The 21324-nt window shown below is 47.4% G+C and overlaps 1 protein-coding gene across 6 annotated transcripts in view; it reads left to right on the forward strand.

The window, feature by feature from the left end:
* LOC143964154 (electrogenic sodium bicarbonate cotransporter 1-like) overlaps positions 1–21324 on the forward strand; it is a 1025456-nt gene that overhangs the window by 48515 nt on the left and 955617 nt on the right. The window contains exon 1 of one of the 6 annotated variants that reach the window (XM_077473851.1): positions 2200–2399. The exons of the other annotated variants lie outside the window; for them this stretch is intronic. The gene's annotated coding sequence lies outside the window, so the exon portion shown is untranslated. Of the gene's footprint in view, positions 1–2199; positions 2400–21324 lie in introns of those variants that run through there. 6 annotated transcript variants of the gene reach the window in all.

Here is a 21324-nt window from a genome sequence, read left to right on the forward strand (position 1 = left end):
TCTTCTCCCATTGCCTCTTTAGGCATCACCTGGGGCCTTCTTCTGTGACCTTCCCATACACACTTTGCTTGTGAATCACTCCACATTTTTTTATTTTTTTTACTTAAACCTTATTACCTACCCAACCCCCCACCCCACCCCACCCCTCCCCTCCTCCCGAAAATCGCCAAACAAGAATATTACCCCATACAACTGATAGAGGAGGTGGGGACCCCGCCGTCCCCCTCAACCAGAGGGGAAACATGCGTGACCCCCCCCTCCCTCAGCTCTCCCTCCCCCTTCCCAAAACAAAACAACCAACCCAGAAAAAAAAGGGATTACAGTTGGGTCCACATTCCTCCTCCCCCTCCCCCAAAACATAGGTGGAAGAAAAAAAAAAGAAAAAAAAAAAAAAAGAGGGGGGGGGGGGCCCAAAAAAGTCCATCACTACTAAGATCTCCGGGGGTGGGACTCCAACCATTCCTCCACACCTCCAGCATTGTCAAAAATTATGGTCCCTTCAGGAGCATTTATTCGTAATCTTGCTGGATATAATAGCGCATTAACTTCCCCAAATTTAGCTCTCCTTCTTTGAAGGTCTGGGGAGTAATCCGGGAAGATCGACACACGCAAACCATTATATACGATCTTACCCCTCTCCCTAGCTTTACGGGTAATAGTCTCTTTGTCCTTAAAAAACAATAGCTTAGCCAGAAAAGGTCTTGGAGGGGCACCCGTCTGTGGAGGTCTTGAAGGGACTCTATGTGCCCTTTCGATAGAGAACAATGAAGAAAAAGAGTCCTGACCAAACGTATCCCTGAACCATTTCTCCAGGAAGGCTATAGGATCTGAACCTTCACAGCTTTCTGGCAGACCTACAATCCGAATGTTCTTCCTCCTCATCCTATTCTCCATTTCATCTAATTTATTATCCTGTTTTGTTAGCTGTTCTTGTATTAACCTGAATTCTCTTATCATGGGGGCCAGATCATCTTCAACCCGGCTCAACCGCTCCTCAAGGGCCGTAGTCCTAGCCTGAATCCTTTGAATATCCTGTCTAGTATGCGATAATTCCTCCTGAATAGAGATGAGTTGAATGCTCATTCCTCCCAGGGATTCTCTACAAAGGTTGACTGCCATCAGAACCTCCCTTAGGGTTGGCTCCGGTTCTGGTTCAAGTCCTCCCTGCAGACCCTCCTCCAATGAGCCAGTTGCCCCCTCTAGGCTCGCATTCTTGGCTTGACCCTCAGAGTCAGCTCTTCCCTCCTTTTCCTCCAAAGCCGTTTGAGACTGGCTTGGCCCTTGGCTTTTCCTAATGCCTTTGATGCCTGATAACCTATTAGCTTGGGGTTGCTGTCCTTGTTGCGGGCCCTTTGGGGAAGTCTGACTAGGCCCCTGACCCGGATTATGGGCGTACTTCTCTAATTTTGCGGCTGCAGCTGCTTGGCTGGCTTTAGACGCTCGGTGTGATGGCATGGTGACTTTATTTTATTCCAAAATATTATCCCCAGAGATTATATGTATATCTGATTTCTCTCTCACCCTAGGCGAGGAAAAAAAGGAGGGGATCCTAGGAATAGGGAAACACACACGGCACCGAATTGTACTTCTAAAGTTCCCAGAAGGGTCAAAACAGTTCCAGCTCCAGCTAAATGACCTGCATAGGTTACCACTTCAGAACAGGTTAAGGTTCCTTTAAAGAGAGAGTTTCTATTTCCCGATACTCTTATAAACACTCTTATGAGCAAAACGAACTTAGATTGCGTGTTGAAGCATAAAAGACATCTTCATACAAAGGAGCTTTACACCAAAAAAATAAAAATAAAATAAAAAATTTCTTAGTGGCAGGATCTCTCATCGGGGGGGGGGGGTGAAAAAAGGAGAACCACCGGGTGAAAAGGCACACACTACACAGTTTTACATTATTTACTGCAGACTCTGAGCTATGCCAAAACCTCAGTATCTCCTATTCCAATCTCTACATTTAACTGTGTGAGCAGGCACTTCAGTGCAGGTAAAGAGTCTTTTTTTTACAGTTCACAATCTTCTCACCAGCAGAAAGTTCTTTCAGGGTTAAAGCAGTGAAAAGACAACAAGCAGGAAGATTTACGCACAGTGTGATTAGTAAAAATGATCCATCTTCCTTTTCCTGTAAACAATATCTCAATCAGAGATCACATAGCAGTTCAGGCTCACTATCTTACATGGCAGTGTTTACTCTCACCAGTTCCTTGTGTTTGAATAGAGTCTCCCTTTGTGTCATTCCTCTGCTGCACGTAGCTGAGAATGTAGTCTCCTCCTCCCCTCTTTGAACTCTTTCACCAGAACTCGCTCTGCCGTTTCCTTGGCAATCAGAGAGGGATCCTGCCCACCTCCATCGAGACTCCTGTGGAGCGCCTTCACTGCTGTATGCCGTAGGGGTAAGCGGGGGGGATGCCTGTTCACTCGATCAGCTGGGCGCTGCTCTCCTCATCCATCATCCGACCTGTCAGCGGCAGAGAGGGTCGGCGGGTCGGCGAGGAGAGACGTCGCTTGTTGCTGTACGCTGTCAGCATGGAGGGGAGAGCGAGGCGAGACGCTCACTCACTCAAGCACACCTTCCTCCTTCTCCATCCGGTCACGCCCCCTCCGACTTACTGCTCGTTTCTGAAGCAGTCTTTTATCAGTGTAGGGACTGAGGGACAGTCAGCAAATCACTAGCTACTAGGTCCACAAAGGTCCTTTTAAGGACTGGTATAGGTGAACAATATATAGGGTTGTGGTGCACTGCTGCTAACTGCTGCCCGATTCTGCAGCTGACTTTTATCAGTGTAGGGACTGAGGGACAGTCTGCAAATCACTAGCTACTAGGTCCACAAAGGTCCTTTTAAGGACTGGAATAGGTGTACAATATATAGGGTTGTGGTGCAGGGCTGTGCTCCAGATTACTGCTCGTTTCTGCAGCAGTTTTTTATCAGTGTAGGGACTGAGGGACAGTCTGCAAATCACTAGCTACTAGGTCCACAAAGGTCCTTTTAAGGACTGGTATAGGTATACAATATATAGGGTTGTGGTGCAGGGCTGTGTTGCAGATTACTGCCCTATTCTGCAGCAGTCTTTTATCAGTGTAGGGACTGAGGGACAGTCTGGAAATCACTAGATACTAGGTCCACAAAGGTCCTTTTAAGGACTGGTATAGGTGAACAATATATAGGGTTGTGGTGCACTGCTGCCCGATTCTGCAGCTGTCTTTTATCAGTTTAGGGACTGAGGGACAGTCTGCAAATCACTAGCTACTAGGTCCACAAAGGTCCTTTTAAGGACTGGTATAGGTGTACAATATATAGGGTTGTGGTGCAGGGCTGTGCTGCAGATTACTGCTCGTTTCTGCAGCAGCCTTTTATCAGTGTAGGGACTGAGGGACAGTCTGCAAATCACTAGCTACTAGGTCCACAAAGGTCCTTTTAAGGACTGGTATAGGTGTACAATATATAGGGTTGTGGTGCACTGCTGCTGACTGCTGCCCGATTCTGCAGCTGACTTTTATCAGTGTAGGGACTGAGAGACAGTCTGCAAATCACTAGCTACTAGGTCCACAAAGGTCCTTTTAAGGACTGGTATAGGTGTACAGTATATAGGGTTGTGGTGCACTGCTTCTGACTGCTGCCCGATTCTACAGCTATCTTTTATCAGTGTAGGGACTGAGGGACAGTCTGCAAATCACTAGCTGCTAGATCCACAAAGGTCCTTTTAAGGACTGGTAAAGGTATACGATATACAGGGTTGTGGTGCAGGGCTGTGCTGCAGATTAATGCTTGTTTCTGCAGCAGTTTTTTTTATCAGTGTAGGGACTGATAGGCAGTCTGCAAATCTCTAGCTACTACGGCCACAAAGGTCCTTTTAAAGCGGAGGTCCACCCTAAAATGGACCTCCGCTCATCTGATCCCTCCCCCCCTCCGGCGCCACAATCGGCACCTTTCAGGGGGGAGGGGGGTGCAGTTACCTGGATAATCCAGGTAACTGCACCCACTTCCGGGCTAGCTGTCTGCGGAACGAGCGTAGGTTACGCCCCCGTTCCGCAATGCCCCGCCCCCTTCAGCAAGTGCCCCGCTGCCTGCTGGGAAACACACAGCTCCCAGAGGCAGCGGGGACCGTCCGGATTGCGCCGCGCGGCTCGCGCATGCGCAGTAGGGAACCGGGAAATGAAGCCGAAAGGCTCCATTTCCTGATTCCCATACCCAAGATGGCGGCGGGACCCGGCAGCCGAGCGAGCGATCGGCTTCGGGTGCCGACATCGCGGGCGCGCTGGACAGGTAAGTGTCACTATTTAAAAGTCAGCAGCTGCAGTATTTGTAGCTGCTGGCTTTTAAAAAAAAAAAAAAAAACGCGGAGTCCCGGTGGACTCCCGCTTTAAGGACCGGTATAGGTGTGCAATATATAGGGTTGTGGTGCACTGCTGCTGACTGCTGCCCGATTCTGCAGCTTTCTTTTATCAGTTTAGGGACTGAGGGACAGTCTGCAAATCACTAGCTACTAGGTCTAAAAAGGTCCTTTTAAGGACTGGTATAGGTGTACAATATATAGGGTTGTGGTGCAGGGCTGTGCTGAAGATGAATGCTCGTTTCTGTAGAAGTCTTTTATCAGTGTAGGGGCTGAGGGACAGTCTGCAAATGACTAGCTACTAGGTCCACAAAGGTCCTTTTAAGGACTGGTATAGGTATACAATATATAGGGTTGTGGTGCAGGGCTGTGTTCCAGATTACTGCTCGTTTCTGCAGCAGTTTTTTATCAGTGTAGGGACTGAGGGACAGTCTGAAAATCACTAGCTACTAGGTCCACAAAGGTCCTTTTAAGGACTGGTATAGGTGTACAATATATAGGGTTGCAGTTCAGTGCTGTGCTGCAGATTACTGCTCGTTTCTGCAGCAGTCTTTTATCAGTGTAGGGACTGAGGGACATTCTGCAAATCACTAGCTACTAGGTCCACAAAGGTCCTTTTAAGGACTGGTATAGGTGTACAATATATAGGGTTGTGGTGCAGGGCTATGCTGCAGATTAATGCTCCTTTTTGCAGCAGTCTTTTATCAGTGTAGGGACTGAGGGACAGTCTGCAAATCACTAGCTACTAGGTCCACAAAGGTCCTTTTAAGGACTGGTATAGGTGTACAATATATAGGGTTGTGGTGCAGGGCTGTGCTGCAGATTACTGCTCGTTTCTGAAGCAGTCTTTTATCAGTGTAGGGACTGAGGGACAGTCTGCAAATCACTAGCTACTAGGTCCACAAAGGTCCTTTTAAGGACTGGTATAGGTGAACAATATATAGGGTTGTGGTGCACTGCTGCTGACTGCTGCCCGATTCTGCAGCTGACTTTTATTAGTGTAGGGACTGAGGGACAGTCTGCAAATCACTAGCTACTTGGTCCACAAAGGTCCTTTTAAGGACTGGAATAGGTGTACAATAAATAGTGTTGTGGTGCAGGGCTGTGCTCCAGATTACTGCTCGTTTCTGCAGCAGTTTTTTATCAGTGTAGGGACTGAGGGACAGTCTGCAAATCACTAGCTACTAGGTCCACAAAGGTCCTTTTAAGGACTTGTATAGGTATACAATATATAGGGTTGTGGTGCATGGCTGTGCTGCAGATTAATGCTCCTTTTTGCAGCAGTCTTTTATCAGTGTAGGGACTGAGGGACAGTCTGCAAATCACTAGCTACTAGGTCCACAAAGGTCCTTTTAAGGACTGGTATAGGTGTACAATATATAGGGTTGTGGTGCAGGGCTGTGCTGCAGATTACTGCTCGTTTCTGAAGCAGTCTTTTATCAGTGTAGGGACTGAGGGACAGTCTGCAAATCACTAGCTACTAGGTCCACAAAGGTCCTTTTAAGGACTGGTATAGGTGAACAATATATAGAGTTGTGGTGCACTGCTGCTGACTGCTGCCCGATTCTGCAGCTGACTTTTATTAGTGTAGGGACTGAGGGACAGTCTGCAAATCACTAGCTACTTGGTCCACAAAGGTCCTTTTAAGGACTGGAATAGGTGTACAATATATAGGGTTGTGGTGCAGGGCTGTGATCCAGATTACTGCTCGTTTCTGCAGCAGTTTTTTATCAGTGTAGGGACTGAGGGACAGTCTGCAAATCACTAGCTACTAGGTCCACAAAGGTCCTTTTAAGGACTGGTATAGGTATACAATATATAGGGTTGTGGTGCAGGGCTGTGTTGCAGATTACTGCCCTATTCTGCAGCAGTCTTTTATCAGTGTAGGGACTGAGGGACAGTCTGCAAATCACTAGATACTAGGTCCACAAAAGTCCTTTTAAGGACTGGTATAGGTGTACAGTATATGGGGTTGTGGTGCACTGCTGCTGACTGCTGCCCGATTCTGCAGCTTTCTTTTATCAGTTTAGGGACTGAGGGACAGTCTGCAAATCACTAGCTACTAGGTCTACAAAGGTCCTTATAAGGACTGGTATAGGTGTACAATATATAGGGTTGTGGTGCAGGGCTGTGCTGAAGATTAATGCTCGTTTCTGCAGAAGTCTTTTATCAGTGTAGGGGCTGAGGGTCAGTCTGCAAATCACTAGCTACTAGGTTCACAAAGGTCCCTTTAAGGACTGGTATAGGTATACAATATATAGGGTTGTGGTGCAGGGCTGTGCTGCAGATTAATGCCCGTTTCTACAGCAGTCTTTTATCAGTGTAGGGACTGAGGGACAGTCTGCAAATCACTAGCTACTAGGTCCACAAAGGTCCTTTTAAGGACTGGTATAGGTGTACAATATATAGGGTTGTGGTGCAGGGCTGTGCTCCAGATTACTGCTCGTTTCTGCAGTAGTTTTTTTCTCAGTGTAGGGACTGAGGGACAGTCTGCAAATCACTAGCTACTAGGTCCACAAAGGTCCTTTTAAGGACCGGTATAGGTGAACAATATATAGGGTTGCGGTGCAGTGCTGTGCTGCAGATTACTGCTCGTTTCTGCAGCAGTCTTTTATCAGTGTAGGGACTGAGGGACAGTCTGCAAATCACTAGCTACTAGGTCCACAAAGGTCCTTTTAAGGACTGGTATAGGTGAACAATATATAGGGTTGTGGTGCACTGCTGCCCGATTCTGCAGCTGTCTTTTATCAGTTTAGGGACTGAGGGACAGTCTGCAAATCACTAGCTACCAGGTCCACAAAGGTCCTTTTAAGGACTGGTATAGGTGAACAATATATAGGGTTGTGGTGCACTGCTGCTGACTGCTGCCTGATTCTGCAGCTGACTTTTATCAGTGTAGGGACTGAGGGACAGTCTGCAAATCACTAGCTACTAGGTCCACAAAGGTCCTTTTAAGGACTAGTATAGGTGTACACTATATAGGGTTGTGGTGCAGGGCTGTGCTGTAGATTACTGCTCGTTTCTACAGCAGTCTTTTGTCAGTGTAGGGGCTGAGGGTCAGTCTGCAAATCACTAGCTACCAGGTTCACAAAGGTCCCTTTAAGGACTGGTATAGGTATACAATATATAGGGTTGTGGTGCAGGGCTGTGCTGCAGATTAATGCTCGTTTCTGCAGCAGTCTTTTATCAGTGTAGGGACTGAGGGACAGTCTGCAAATCACTAGCTACTAGGTCCACAAAGGTCCTTTTAAGGACTGGTATAGGTGTACAATATATAGGGTTGTGGTGCACTGCTGCTGACTGCTGCCCGATTCTGCAGCTGACTTTTATCAGTGTAGGGACTGAGGGACAGTCTGCAAATCACTAGCTACTAGGACCACAAAGGTCCTTTTAAGGACTGGTATAGGTGTAATATTTGGTGTGCAGTATATAGTGGTGTAATACACGTATAAAATACTTGCACATATAGAAAGCATAGTATAGTGCATTTCCACTGTGCAGCATTGTGACTGCTGAGTGGTTCTGCAGCAATACTACAAAGATTGACAAACGCAATAAAAAAAAGTATTATAATTGGTGTGATAGACCAGTGGCCCCCAAAAACAGCAGAATGAAGCGGGGTGTTATATACCTTCTTTCACATACATACTGCACTTCTCTAGAGACTTTTGTCACAGGGTCATTTAAAAAATGACAGGCAGAAGAAGATGCAGGCCCTTCTGCAGGGGTGGTAGGGGTAGGGCAGGAGCAACAGACTTGAGCCAAAGTGGCAAATTGCAGAAGGTGCGTGCGATTATGTCAAATGACGCACCAGACTTGGTTGAGTGGCTCACTCAGCCTTACTCTTCTGCACCCTCCTCATCCTCTCGATCTGCACCCTCTTCTTCACTCTCTGTTATGTGCCCCCCCCAAAGACACTACCACCAACACCACCCCACCATATACCTTCCTCTTGAGTCACAGGAATTATTTTCCGATCCATATGAAGACATTTCCGATGCACAGCCACTCTTGGCATTGGATCAGGAAGAGGAGGTAGCAACAGTCAGTGCTCTCTATCACGGTGCTGGTGTCAGTGCAATCTATCACGGTGCTGGTGTCAGTGCTCTATATCATGATGCTGGTGTCAGTGCTCTCTATCTCGGTGCTGGTGTCAGTGCTCTATATCACGGTACTGGTGTCAGTGCACTCTATCACGGTGCTGGTGTCAGTGCTCTATATCACGGTGCTGGTGTCAGTCCTCTATATCAAGGTGCTGGCTTCAGTGCTCTCCATTACGGTGCTGGTGTCAGTGCTCTATATCACGGTGCTGGTGTCAGTGCTCTATATCATGGTGCTGGTGTCAGTGCACTCTATCTCGGGGCTGGTGTCAGTGCTCTATATCATGGTGCTGGTGTCAGTGCTCTATATCACGGTGCTGGTGTCAGTGCCCTCTATCTCGGTGCTGGTGTCAGTGCTCTCTATCACGGTGCTGGTGTCAGTGCTCTATATCACGGTGCTGGTTTCAGTGCTCTATATCACGGTCCTGGTGTCAGTGCACTCTATCACAGTGCTGGTGTCAGTGCTCTCTATCTCGGTGCTGGTGTCAGTGCTCTATATCATGGTGTGGTGTCAGTGCTATATCATGGTGCTGGTGTCAGTGCTCTCTATCATGGTGCTGGTGATCATCTCCTGCACCCTCTTCATAGCCTACCCTGACCTTTCCTCTCCTCCATTGCCTTCATGCGCTCCTGAGTCCTGAATTGTCAAAATTTCACAGATAAAAAAAATGCTTGTCGTTGTCGATCCCAGATTCACTTCATACATTTGTTATGTTAGTGGCCATGTGGTGGGACTATGTGTGCACAGCTAGTAAGTATTTTGTGGCTGAAAATATGACCAGTAGGTTTTTAAGGTTCGCCTGCCATTGAAGTCAATGGGGCCCGCCGCGAACTTTGCGATTCGCAAACTTTTGGCGAAACGTCCCGTCGCAAGTTCGTCAATCTCTAGTTCTAAGTCTTCCACATCATGTGGTGACATTTTTGGCAATGCCGTGGCCTGTACGTATTGTAAAAGGTCAGGCTGGGGGGAAGGATATGAGGGAGAACTGTTTTAAAGTAGTAAACATTGCCTGTCTCTTTACTGTATCACTAATACCTCTAATATTCCAAGATACTAGAACTTGCATTCCATTTATTATATCTTTAGAATCAAATAATCCTTTCTAAGAATTGGAAAAAAGTCCCTTCTCTGTACAAAAAATTCTATATTCATTTTAGCTAACAGAAAATCCTTTTAAAAAATAACAATACCACCAAAAAAAAAAAATAATAATAAAAATAATGAAATGACATAATGAAAAATCCCCAAAACATGTACAAATCTCTCAAACATCCCTGGAGACTTTCCATCCCCCTCAGTAACAATTTCCAGTAGGGTCGTCTGCATAAAAATAATAATAATAACCAAACGTTTCCCACAGGAACTAAATATAGAGTCCATTCAGAAACAAATTTACTGGAATTTCTCCCCCTAAAGTTCTTACAGTCCCACAACGCCTCTCAACCCCCAAACTGGGTTAAGATAAGTGACGGTGGGTTGCTTGACAGTTTCACTCCTCTGTTCCATGGCAGCTCGCAAAATAACATCACCTCCCCTTCGCCTACTTTCACACAACGCACAAGAGTTGAACTCACCCATGAAGAGAAGGAAAGCGTTCCAAGCCTATAAATCCCTTCAGGCGGATGTGGTCCTGTTGCAGGAAACACACTTCCAGGCCGGTACTCCCCCTCATGCTCACTTCCCACAATTTTTTCTAGCCAATGCTGAAGACAAGACCAGGGGCGTGGCAATCCTGTTTTCTAAATATTGCAAATTCACATTACAATTGGAGCACAGAGATCCAGAGGGTAGGTTCCTCCTTGTCAAGGGTAGCTTGGACAAACAGAAATATTCATTTATCTTGTATTACACCCCCAACAGGGGACGGGTCCAGTTCTTTTATCGGATGTTTCAAACTTTAAAACCCTTGATTGAGGGAACCACAATTCTAGGCGGAGACTCTAACATGGCCTTTGATATAGGCCTAGAAAAATCTAACTCCCTAAATTCAAAAACGATTAAACCAACCAAAGGCAGCATTAAGATACCAAAACTGATTTTCCAACATGGGTTTGCTGACATATGGAGGGAGTTGAACCCATCCACACAAGATTTTACCCACTTCTCTCCACCCCACCAAACATATGCAAGGATAGATCATATACTCTTATCCACTCAACATATACCTTTAACCACTAAATCCTCTATAATAGATACTGCCTGGTCTCTTTCACTCCATAAAGATTCTTACAAAATAAATAAGCCAAACTGGAGACTGAATGAATCCATCCTCAGTGACCCCATCAGAGTGACAGAGATACTACAGACAATTCAGGAATATTTTAAGCTTAACGATAACAATGAGGTTTCTGTGGAAATGCTTTGGGCAGCGCACAAAGCGACTATTAGGGGCAAATTCATACTAATCGCCTCACAACTAAAGAATTAAAGACAGATAGACTTAGCGAAGCTAGAACAGGACTATAACGACCTTTGCAAAAAACACAAAAAAGATCTCACGGGTGTCCTTACATCTTCTTTAGACACAGCGAGAATAGCCCTAAATCTAGCACTAACCTCATGAGCAGACAAATATATTAAATGGGTGGGAGCTAAATTCTATCTTAAAAAAGATAGAATAAACACAATGTTGGCCACCCGACTGACTCTGAAAAATAAATAATTTTCTTTGCCAAAGATTAGACAAGCAGATGGTACCTTTACTCTTAACCCAAAATGTATCCTGAAGTCCTTTCAAAACTTTTACACTGACCTATATAAATCAACCGGAGAGGCAAACCTGACCCAGATAGAAACTTTCCTCCATACCCTTACCCTTCCAGCTTTAACAGACGACCATATAGCAGAACTTGAATCACCTATAACATCTGAAGAAGTTGGGGAGGTAATTAAAAATTTGAAAGGGGGATCTGCTCCTGGGCCCAGATGGTTTCTCTGTGCCTTATTATAAAGCGTTTGCAAAAACCCTAACTCCATACCTGACCAGGTTCTTTAACTCAAAGAAGGATGGGAAACCGCTGGGTACCTCTCTCAATTCAGCATTTATTACTGTAATCCCTAAACCTGACAAGGACGCTGAGGTTGTAGGAAACTATAGACCTATTTCTTTGATCAACAATGATTTAAAAAGGAAGCAAGGTTCATTAATCAATACATACACAAAGACCGGGTAGGGTTCATACCCGGAAGACAGGGCCCCGACCAAGTTCGAAGAGCAATAGACATAATCTCCATTTTACAATCAGGTGGGAAGGGGGAGCCAAACAGGAAGGAATGCTACTATCTTTAGACCTCCAGAAGGTCTTTTATTAGGTCTCCTGGCTATACCTATTTCTAGTACTTCCGAAGGTGGGGTTTGGTAAAAACTTCTTAGCAACATTGAAGGCACTTTACTCCTCCCCGGAAGCAATGGTAAGACTCCAGGGACACCATGCTGACCCAATCCCAATAGCCAGAGGAACCAGGCGGGGATGCCCTCTTTCTCCCCTGATATTTGCCTTGGTAATTGAACCTCTAGCGATAGTAATTTGCTCAAATCCGGATATCAGGGGAGTGAAGTTTCCACAAATGCGCCTTATTCGCCGACGATTTACTTCCATTCCTTACCTCCCCAAACTCATCCTTACCCACTTTATGCTCTTTACTAGACACATTTGCCTCAGTGTCAGGCCTTCAGGACAATATGACTAAAGCCTCATACACACGGTCGGACTTTGTACAAACTTTTCCGTGGACTTTTGTACAAAGGGCGTGGTCCACGAGTTTGTATTGCATACACACGGTCTGACTTTTTGACAACAAACACGAACGTAATGACGTCACAACGTACTGACGCCGCTTCAAAAGAGGACGTTCAATGACTCCAGCGCCACCTTTGGTGAACTTCTGTATTGTAGTCTGATCTTTTGCATTGGTTCTGAGCATGCGTGTTTGTACCTTGTACAAAAGTCCGATGCTTTTGCGTACACACGGTCGGACTTTGCTCCATCGGACTTTTGTTTGCAGAAAGTTTGTCCGTTCGCACAGCCAACAAAAGTCCGATGAAAACAGAAAAAGTTTGTCCGATGGAGCGTACACACAGACGGATGTTGCTCCAAAACAGCTAATTTGCATGTTTGTTGTCAAAAAGTCCGACCGTGTGTACGGGCCTTAAGTCTCAAGCTCTCAATATATCCTTACCAACCACTAGCGTCACAACTCTGAAGAATTCCTTTAAATTCTGTTGGGGGGAATCTTCCATTAGATACTTAGGTCTCAACCTCACTCCCAAAATAGAACAATTGTATCAGGCCAACTCCCCCCCCCCCACATTCCACAAACTGGAATCATATCTTACAAAATGGTCCCAACACTAATTGTCCTGGGTGGGCAGAGTAAACTCGGTGAAGATGACTCTCTTGCCGAGGTTACTCTACCTTTTTCGCTCTCTCCCAATAGCGATCAAAAGAGATCATCTCAAATCTTTCCAAGGCAAGATCACTAGGTTCATCTGGGATAAGAAAGGACCTTGACTCTCACAACAGACTTTATTCAACCTAACTACACAAGGAGGTTTAGGCCTCTCCAATCTATTTTGGTATTACCAGGCGGCAAGGCTGGCCCAACTGTCTACCATTTATCTTAAAGTCGAAAAACTGGATTGGGTACACATAGAGAGACATGCAACCCCAAAACACACGCTAGACTTTCTACTCTGGTGTCCCCATAAAAATAGACCTCCAATCCTTTCTCCCACTCTCTCGCATTCCTTTAATCTCTGGTATAGCATGAGAGGGCTCCCCTCTCTGGTCTCTGAGCTCCAACCGCTAGCGCACATCTTCCACAATCCTCATTTCCACCCAGGTATGAACATATCTGCATTCAAATGGTGGTTAGATACAGGAGTTTACCGCATTGGGCATTTCTTTTCTGCAACGGGACCCTTATCCTTAAGGCACTTTGAAGAGAAACTCGATCTCCCCACTTCGGAGAGGTTCAGGTTTTATCAAATATCCCACTTCCTCAATGCCATCTGGAAAAACAAATCAAATTCCCCAAATTTTACAGATTACGAAAAGATGGTGCAGACAAGCCATGGAACAGAGGGGAGGAATATCGGTAATCTATACGTCACTAGCCAAAAACGCAGTTAAATTTCCATATATGACAGCTTGCGAAAGGGACCTTCAGGAGGATCGAGACCTAGAAGACTGCCATGAGTCGTTTTCTAAATCCCTTAAAGGGATCTACAATACCACACTCTTAGAAGCCAATATAAAACTATTAACAAGATGGTACCTAGTACCCTCTAGGTTAGCATCCATGTTCCTAACCTCCTCGCCGCTATGCTTCAGAGGCTGCCACAGCTTGGGGACTATGATACATACCTGGTGGGAATGCCCAAAAATCTGAAGTTATTGGAACAACATCTTCCACATTATACGCAAAGTTACAAAATGTCCAGTAACCCAAAATCCTTCCATAGCCCTCTTGAACGGCTAAAGGTCCCCAAGCTGTCACGCCCTTTGATCCGCTTAATTTTGTTAGGAGTGAAACTCTCAATTGCCAAAGCGTGGAAACAACCGAAAGTTTCAGTTACTGCCACGAAAAGGAAAATATCTTGGATAATGGCTCAGGAAAGGTTAATCGGAGTACTCTTAGATACCTTCAAACAGTTTGAGGCAATCTGGGAACCATGGGCTCTATATATGGGAATCTCTTTGAAACCAGGACTTGATAACCGCTATTAGACATGTCTTTATTCCTCTATGGTTAGCTACCCTCTCTTCTCTCCTCTTCCTCCTTTCCTACTTATTTTACTTCTCCTTTAGTGTACTACACACTATGTTCTTCCGTTATGGATCACAAATGGCAAATTTGAAAGCTAATACAAATTGCATACCAGGTTACTTTTAAACCCCCTTGTGAAGGCCAGGGGCCCTTTTCAACAGAATGCACAAGAGGTTACAATATTTCTGTTCAAGGTTTGTCAGAGGCCAATGGTTCGCAAGTTTCCAATAAGGAGATCCCAAGGAGGGTGTCGGGAGTCGGGGGACCAAAAAGTCTCCCAATCACTTAATATTCTTCTGGCTAATGCTTGAATTTTTTTTTGTCATAGATAATGGATGGTGTGATCCATCAACTGTTTTCCAAGTTTATCTGTATTTTCTTGAATGATAAGCAATAAAATACTTTGACATAAAAAAAGAGGAACGGAATGAGAGGGGAAAAAAACGTTTTTTCCCTCACTTCCTATTTGTTTAATCAGTGGCGTAACTAGAACCTTCAGGGCCCCGGTGCAAGAAACCACGGAGGGCCCCTCTGACCTCCAACCAGGGCCCTTCCCACTGATCCCGGGGGCAACAGGACCTGGATAGAAGGGGGAACAAATCCCCTCCATTTTCCTCCTGCAGCCACTTAATGCCTATCAGAGGGAGAGGAGGAGATGCAGACTTTTAGTGTCTGCAGGAGAAAAATTGAGGGGATTTGTTCCTCTAAATGCCCCCACCCCATCCAGGTGTTCAGGGGCAACATGTGCGCTAATGCAATTGTGATCCCTGTAGTTACGCCCCTGGGATGAGTGGCAGCAGTGGTGGTGGGGGAGGGATAGGATCAGTGGCATCGAAGGTGGGGGATGGGATGAGTGGCAGTGGTGAGGGAGAGATGGGATGAGTGGCAGCGGTGGGGAGTGTGGGATCAGTGGCAGCAGTGGTGGTTGGGTGGGGGGGGGATGGGATGAGTGGCAGCGGTGAGGGAAGATGGGATCAGTGGCAAGGGTTGTGGTTGGGGAGGTAGGCTCAGTGGTAGAGGGGTTGAATGGGATGAGTGGCAAGGGTGATGGTTGGAGGGGGATGGAATGGGATGAGTGGCATCAGTGGGGGGCATTGGATGAAATGTGTGGCAGTTGTGGTGGGAGGATGGGATCTGTGGTGAGGGTGGTGGTTGGGAGGGTGGGATGGGATGAGTGCTGGGGAGGGGAATGGTATCAGTGGCAAGGATGGTGGTTGCGGGATGGGATCAGTGGCAGTAGTGGTCATGGTGGGGTGGATCAGTGGCAGCAGTGATTATGGTGGTGTGGGGGGTATCAGTGGTGGTGTGGGGGAGGGGGAATCAGTGGCAGTAGTGGTGGTGTGGGGGGTATCAGTGGCAGTAGTGGTGGTGTGGGGGGTACCTGTGGCTGTAGTGGTGGTGTGGGGGGTACCTGTGGCTGTAGTGGTGGTGTGGGGGGTACCTGTGGCAATAGTGGTGGTGTGGGGGGGATCAGTGACAGTAGTGGTGGTGTGGGGGGATCAGTGACAGTAGTGGTGGTGTGGGGGTACCTGTGACAGTAGTGGTGGTGTGGGGGGTACCTGTGACAGTAGTTGGGGGGATCAGTGACAGTAGTGGTGGTGTGGGGGGTACCTGTGACAGTAGTGGTGGTGTGGCGGGGATCAATGACAGGAGTGGTGGTGTGGGGGGTACCTGTGACAGTAATGGTGGTGTGGGGGGTACCTGTGACAGTAGTGGTGGTGTGGGGGGGTATCTGTGACAGTAGTGGTGGTGTGGGGGGGGTACCTGTGACAGTAGTGGTGGTGTGGGGGGGAACAGTGACAGTAGTGGTGGTGTGGGGGGTACCTGTGGCAGTAGTGGTGGTGTGGGGGGATCAGTGGCAGTGTTGATATTGGGGGATGGGTGCCACTCACTTGCAGATCACTTGTGGTTCCTCTTCCTTGCTGTCTTGCTTGGGCGAGCAGAGAGGATGGGCGTGGCTTGTGAGTGAAGGCGGAGCCAGAGAAGATGGCGCGGACTGTGCCCATAAGTGCAGACGGTGACAGAGAAGATGGGCAGGGCCTTGAATGAAGGCGGAGAAGATGGTAGGAGCAGGCGGGGACTGATTTCATGAGTGCAGGCGGTGACAGAGGATGGGCGGGGCCTTGAGTGAAGGCGGAGCTGGAGAAGATGGACGGAGCGGGCGGGGACTGATCCCATGAGTGCAGGCGGTGACAGAAGACTGTGAGTGAAGAAGAGAAGATAGGCGGAGTGGGTGGGGAATGTGCAGGCGGAGAGGATGGGCAGAGTAGGCGGGGACTGTCCCCGTGAGTTTGAGAGCAGAGAATGGGTGGAGAAGATAGGCAAAGCAGCCCATCTATCTCCCAGGCATGTCTATCTCCCGGGCGGCAGCGGGCCCCCCTACATTGGCAGAACTCAAGGGCCCAGTCGCAAATGCTGGTGCTATCCTGATAATTCCGCCACTGTGTTTAATATTGCCTTTTTAGCCATTCAGTGGCATCTTGTGGATTATCAAAAAAATGTGCAACTTGATTTGCCTCCACTCTTAATTTAGCAGGATATAACATTGAGTATGATAGTTGCAGGGTCTGCAATCTTTTTTTTTTTTTTTTGATATCTTGAAATTTTTTATACTGTTTTTGTACATTTGGAGAAAAATCCGGAAAGAACATGACTTTAGTCCCATTAACTAGCTTTGCAGCTTTGCAGCAGGGCTCATTCCTGCACTACAACTAGAGTATATGGGAGAGGTTGCAGTGTCGTGGCACCAGCACCAGTGCCTAAGGCCCAATTTTTCTGCCCCTGTTTAACAGGGGCGTTTAATTACAATTTTTGATGCAATGCTTTGCAGCAGGGCTCATTCCTGCACTACAACTAGAGTATATGGGAGAGGTTGCAGTGTCGTGGCACCAGCACCAGTGCCAGCAGCCCAATTTTTGAAACCCTGTTTAACAGGGGCATGTAATTACAATTCTTGATATAATATTTCACAAGAGGGCCCGTTCCTGTACCCACCCAGAGTAACTGTGAGGACTTATAGTGTTGTGGCACCAGCACCACAACCACCAAAGATCAATTTTTCTAAAACTGTTCAACAATGGCATGTAATTACAATTCTTGATATAATCGTTCACAGCAAGGCGCTCCAGCGCCCACCAAGAGTCACTTTGAGGGCTTACAATGTTGTGGCAAAACCAACACCTTGTTCTGCCATTTCTGCAGAACATATAGGGCAGGCCCCTACTTTCAAACATCCAACTTACAAACATCTCCTACTTGCAAATGGAAGGAGACAACAACAAGTGAGATGAAAAAAGACGGACGGCAAAACAAATTATACAGGGGTGATAACCCTTCTCTATGTTTTCCAAAAAGCTTAAAAATAGATTTTTTGACTGGAGCTACACTTTAAAAATGTACCAGTTGAAAATTACAAATTCTACTTAACACAACAAACCTACACAGTCCCTGTCTTGTTTGCACCGCCTGTATACTGCTGTTCTGAGTATATAGGGCCTGGTGGCCACATGTATTTCCTTTTTTTTAATATGGGTACGGGGTTCCCCTTAATATCCGTACAAGACCCAAAGGGGCTGGTAATGGGCAGGGAGGGCTACCCATGCCATTTTTCTCAATGATTTTCAACCATATTGCAGGAACCAGATATAACATTAAAACTGCAAGCAGTTTTAAATGACGTTATTTCCATTAAATGTCATTTTGTGCAGGGACTGTTCTAAACAAGGGAAACACGTGGCACTTCACAGGCATACTATAGACACCCCCCAGGCACGATATTTAAAGGAATATTTCACTTTTTTTTCACTTTTTTCACATGGTGTATAGTGCGTTCACGGTACGCAGACAACACGCACAATCTCCTACAAGTGACTGAAAGCTCTATTACAAAAGAGCAATATAGCTAGCTATATAGGTGGATATAATGGTGTATAGTGCGGTCAGGTTGTCTGCGTGCCCTGACCGAACTATACACCATTATATCCACCTATATAGCTAGCTATATTGCTCTTCTGTAATAGAGCTTTCAGTCAGTTGTAGGAGATTGTGCAAGTTGTCTACATGCCCTGACCGCACTATACACCATTATATCCACCTATATAGCTAGCTATATTGCTCTTCTGTAATAGAGCTTTCAGTCAGTTGTAGGAGATTGTGCGTGTTGTCTGCATGCCCTGACTGCACTATACACCATTATATCCACCTATATAGCTAGCTATATTGCTCTTCTGTAATAGAGCTTTCAGTCAGTTGTAGGAGATTGTGCGTGTTGTCTGCATGCCCTGACTGCACTATACACCATTATATCCACCTATATAGCTAGCTATATTGCTCTTCTGTAATACAGCTTTCAGTCAGCTGTAGGAGATTGTGGGTGTTGTCTGTGTGCCTTGACCGCAGTATACACCATTATCCCCCATTATCGCTCTTCTCTAATTGAGCCATCTGCCATCTGCAGGAGTTAGTTGGTGTTGTGTGCCTCCAGCACAGCACAGTATACACCAGTATCTACCCTTTAATTCCTGTTCTATAACAAAGGCATCTGCAGGAGTTAGTGGGTGTTGTGTGCCTCCAGCACAATATACACTACCCAATTGCTGGTTTTCCCATCTCCCTTTAGGCCATTACCATGTCTGGAAGGCCAACAAGGAGAGGCAGACAGGCACGAGCCGATAAAAGAGGGCAAGCAGGCTCTGTGTCTAGAGACAAGAGTGCTGGTCGTGGACGCAGTGCATCGTCATCATCAGCACGTAGCCATGGGACACGCTTGTCCTTATTTTCGGCAGATGGACATGTTGACCCGCATCATGCCGAAGACTTGGTAGAGTTGATGACCAAGCCCTCTTCATCCTCCTCATCCTCTCTCACCCAGGTTCAGGGTACTAGCAAAGCAGCTGCCAACGCATCGTCTTCCCTCATCTCAATGTCATCATCAGTGACTCCTTCCCTAGACCCACCACGTCCTCCTGAGGAGTCCCCTGAACTCTTTGAGCAGAGTGTTGGGTACATGCTCCAGGAGGATGTCCAGTGTTTTGAAGGCTCTGATGATGATACTCAGCTAGAGGAAGGCAGTAGCGTGAGCGCAGAGAGAGGGGATGCTCAAGAAGGACAGAAATCTGGCAGTCATGTTCCACAAGCTGGAGCATACTGCCAGGTTTTCTCCAGCGATGAAGAGGGAGGGGATGATGAGGGCACTGACTCCACGTGGGTGCCTGGTAGGAGAGAGAGGAGGAGGAGGAGGCACATGTCCAATGAGGCAGGATGCCCTCCAGGGGCCAGCTTAGGGGTAGCACACTGACTGAATCACACCGCAGAGCTCTGCCTGTGCAGGGCGCTGCCTCTGCGCATTATTCTAAAAGTTCTTTGGTGTGGGCCTTTTTTGAGACGAGTGCATCAGATCGCACCGCTGCTATTTGCAACATATGTCTCAAGCGTATCTCGCGTGGCCAAAACATCAGCCGCTTGGGCACCACATGCTTGACCAGACATATGTTGACCTGCCATGCAACTTGTTGGCAAGCGTACCTCAAAGACCCACACCAAAGAACAAAGCGGACCTCTCCTTGCTCCTCATCAGCTGGGATCTCCAACCAGACTAGACCTTCAGTCCTCTCTGAAACCTGCTCTGAGAGGAATGAAGGTGTAGAATTAGGTGTGTCACAGCCAAGTGCTTCCAGGCACTCTGCTAGCAGTACATCCACGTCCGATTATAGCAGGGAAATTTCCCTGCCCCAGCTGCTGGACCGGCGAAAGAAGTTCACTCCCAGCCATCCACATGCCAGACGGTTGAATGCTAGCTTGGCTAAATTGCTAGCACTTCAACTGCTGCCTTTTCAGTTGGTAGACTCTGCCCCCTTCCATGAGTTTGTACAATGTGCGGTTCCTCAGTGGCAGGTCCCCAAACGCCACTTTTTCTCACGGAAGGCGATTCTGGCTCTCTACCGGCATGTGGAAGGCAATGTCCTTGCCTCGCTGGACAGGGCGGTCAGTGGTAAGGTGCATATTACCGCTGACTCATGGTCCAGCAGACATGGACAGGGACGTTACCTGTCTTTCATGGCCCATTGGGTCACTCTTCTGGCAGCTGGGAAGGATGCAGGACAAGGTGCAGTAGTGTTGGAGGTTGTTCCGCCACCATGCCTCCAAAATGCTACTACTGGTTGTGACACACCTCTCTCCTCCACCCCCTCCTCTTCTTCTTCCTCCATGGCCTCTTCCAGTGCTCTGTCCTCAGAAACAGCGGTGCTCCGTAGGAGTTCCAGGGGCTACGCAAGTACGCAGGCAAAACGATGCCATGCCGTGCTTGTGCTGGTTTGTTTGGGGGACAGCAGTCACACTGGGGCAGATATTTTGTCAGCTCTGCAGTGGCAGGCCGAGAGGTGGTTGACGCCACACTAGCTTAAGCCAGGAATGGTGGTGTGGGACAATTGCACCAACCTCCTCTCTGCCCTCTGACAGGGACAACTGACCCATGTGCCCTGTGTGGCTCACGTCCTTAACCTGGTGGTGCAGCGGTTCTTGGGCAGGTACCCGGGCTTACAGGATGTCCTGAAGCAGGCCAGGAAAGTCTGTGTGCATTTCCGCCGATCATTTAATGCCTGCGCTCGGCTGGCTGAGCTCCAAAAGGAGTTGAACCTGCCCAAGAACCGCCTTATATGTGACATGCCCACCAGGTGGAACTCAACGTTGGCCATGCTGCAGCGGCTGCACACGCAGCAGAGGGCCATCAATAAGTACCTGTGCGACTACGGCACCAGGACAGGGTCAGGGGAGCTTGGTTTTTTCTCACCACGCCAGTGGGGCATGATCAGGGATGCATGCACTGTCCTGTCACCATTTGAGGAGGCCACAAGGATGGTGAGCAGTGACAGTGCATGCATCAGTGACACTGTACCTCTTTTCCACCTGTTGGAGCATACGCTTGCGTGGAATAATGGACAGGGCACTTGAGGCAGAACAGAGGCAGGAAGAGGAGGACTTCCTTGCCTCTCAAGGCCCCCTTTATCCAGACAGTGTTCCTGCTGTCCCACCCATCACACAGGAAGAGGACGAGGAGGAGGATGATTGTGTCAGCATGGAGGTGGAGCCTGGCACTCAGCATCAGCAGCAGTCTTGTAG

Source organism: Lithobates pipiens, unplaced genomic scaffold, assembly GCF_037356315.1.
Source record: "Lithobates pipiens isolate NorthernLeopardFrog02 unplaced genomic scaffold, aLitPip1_a1.2 Scaffold_8, whole genome shotgun sequence".
NCBI classification, from domain to species: Eukaryota; Metazoa; Chordata; class Amphibia; order Anura; family Ranidae; genus Lithobates; species Lithobates pipiens.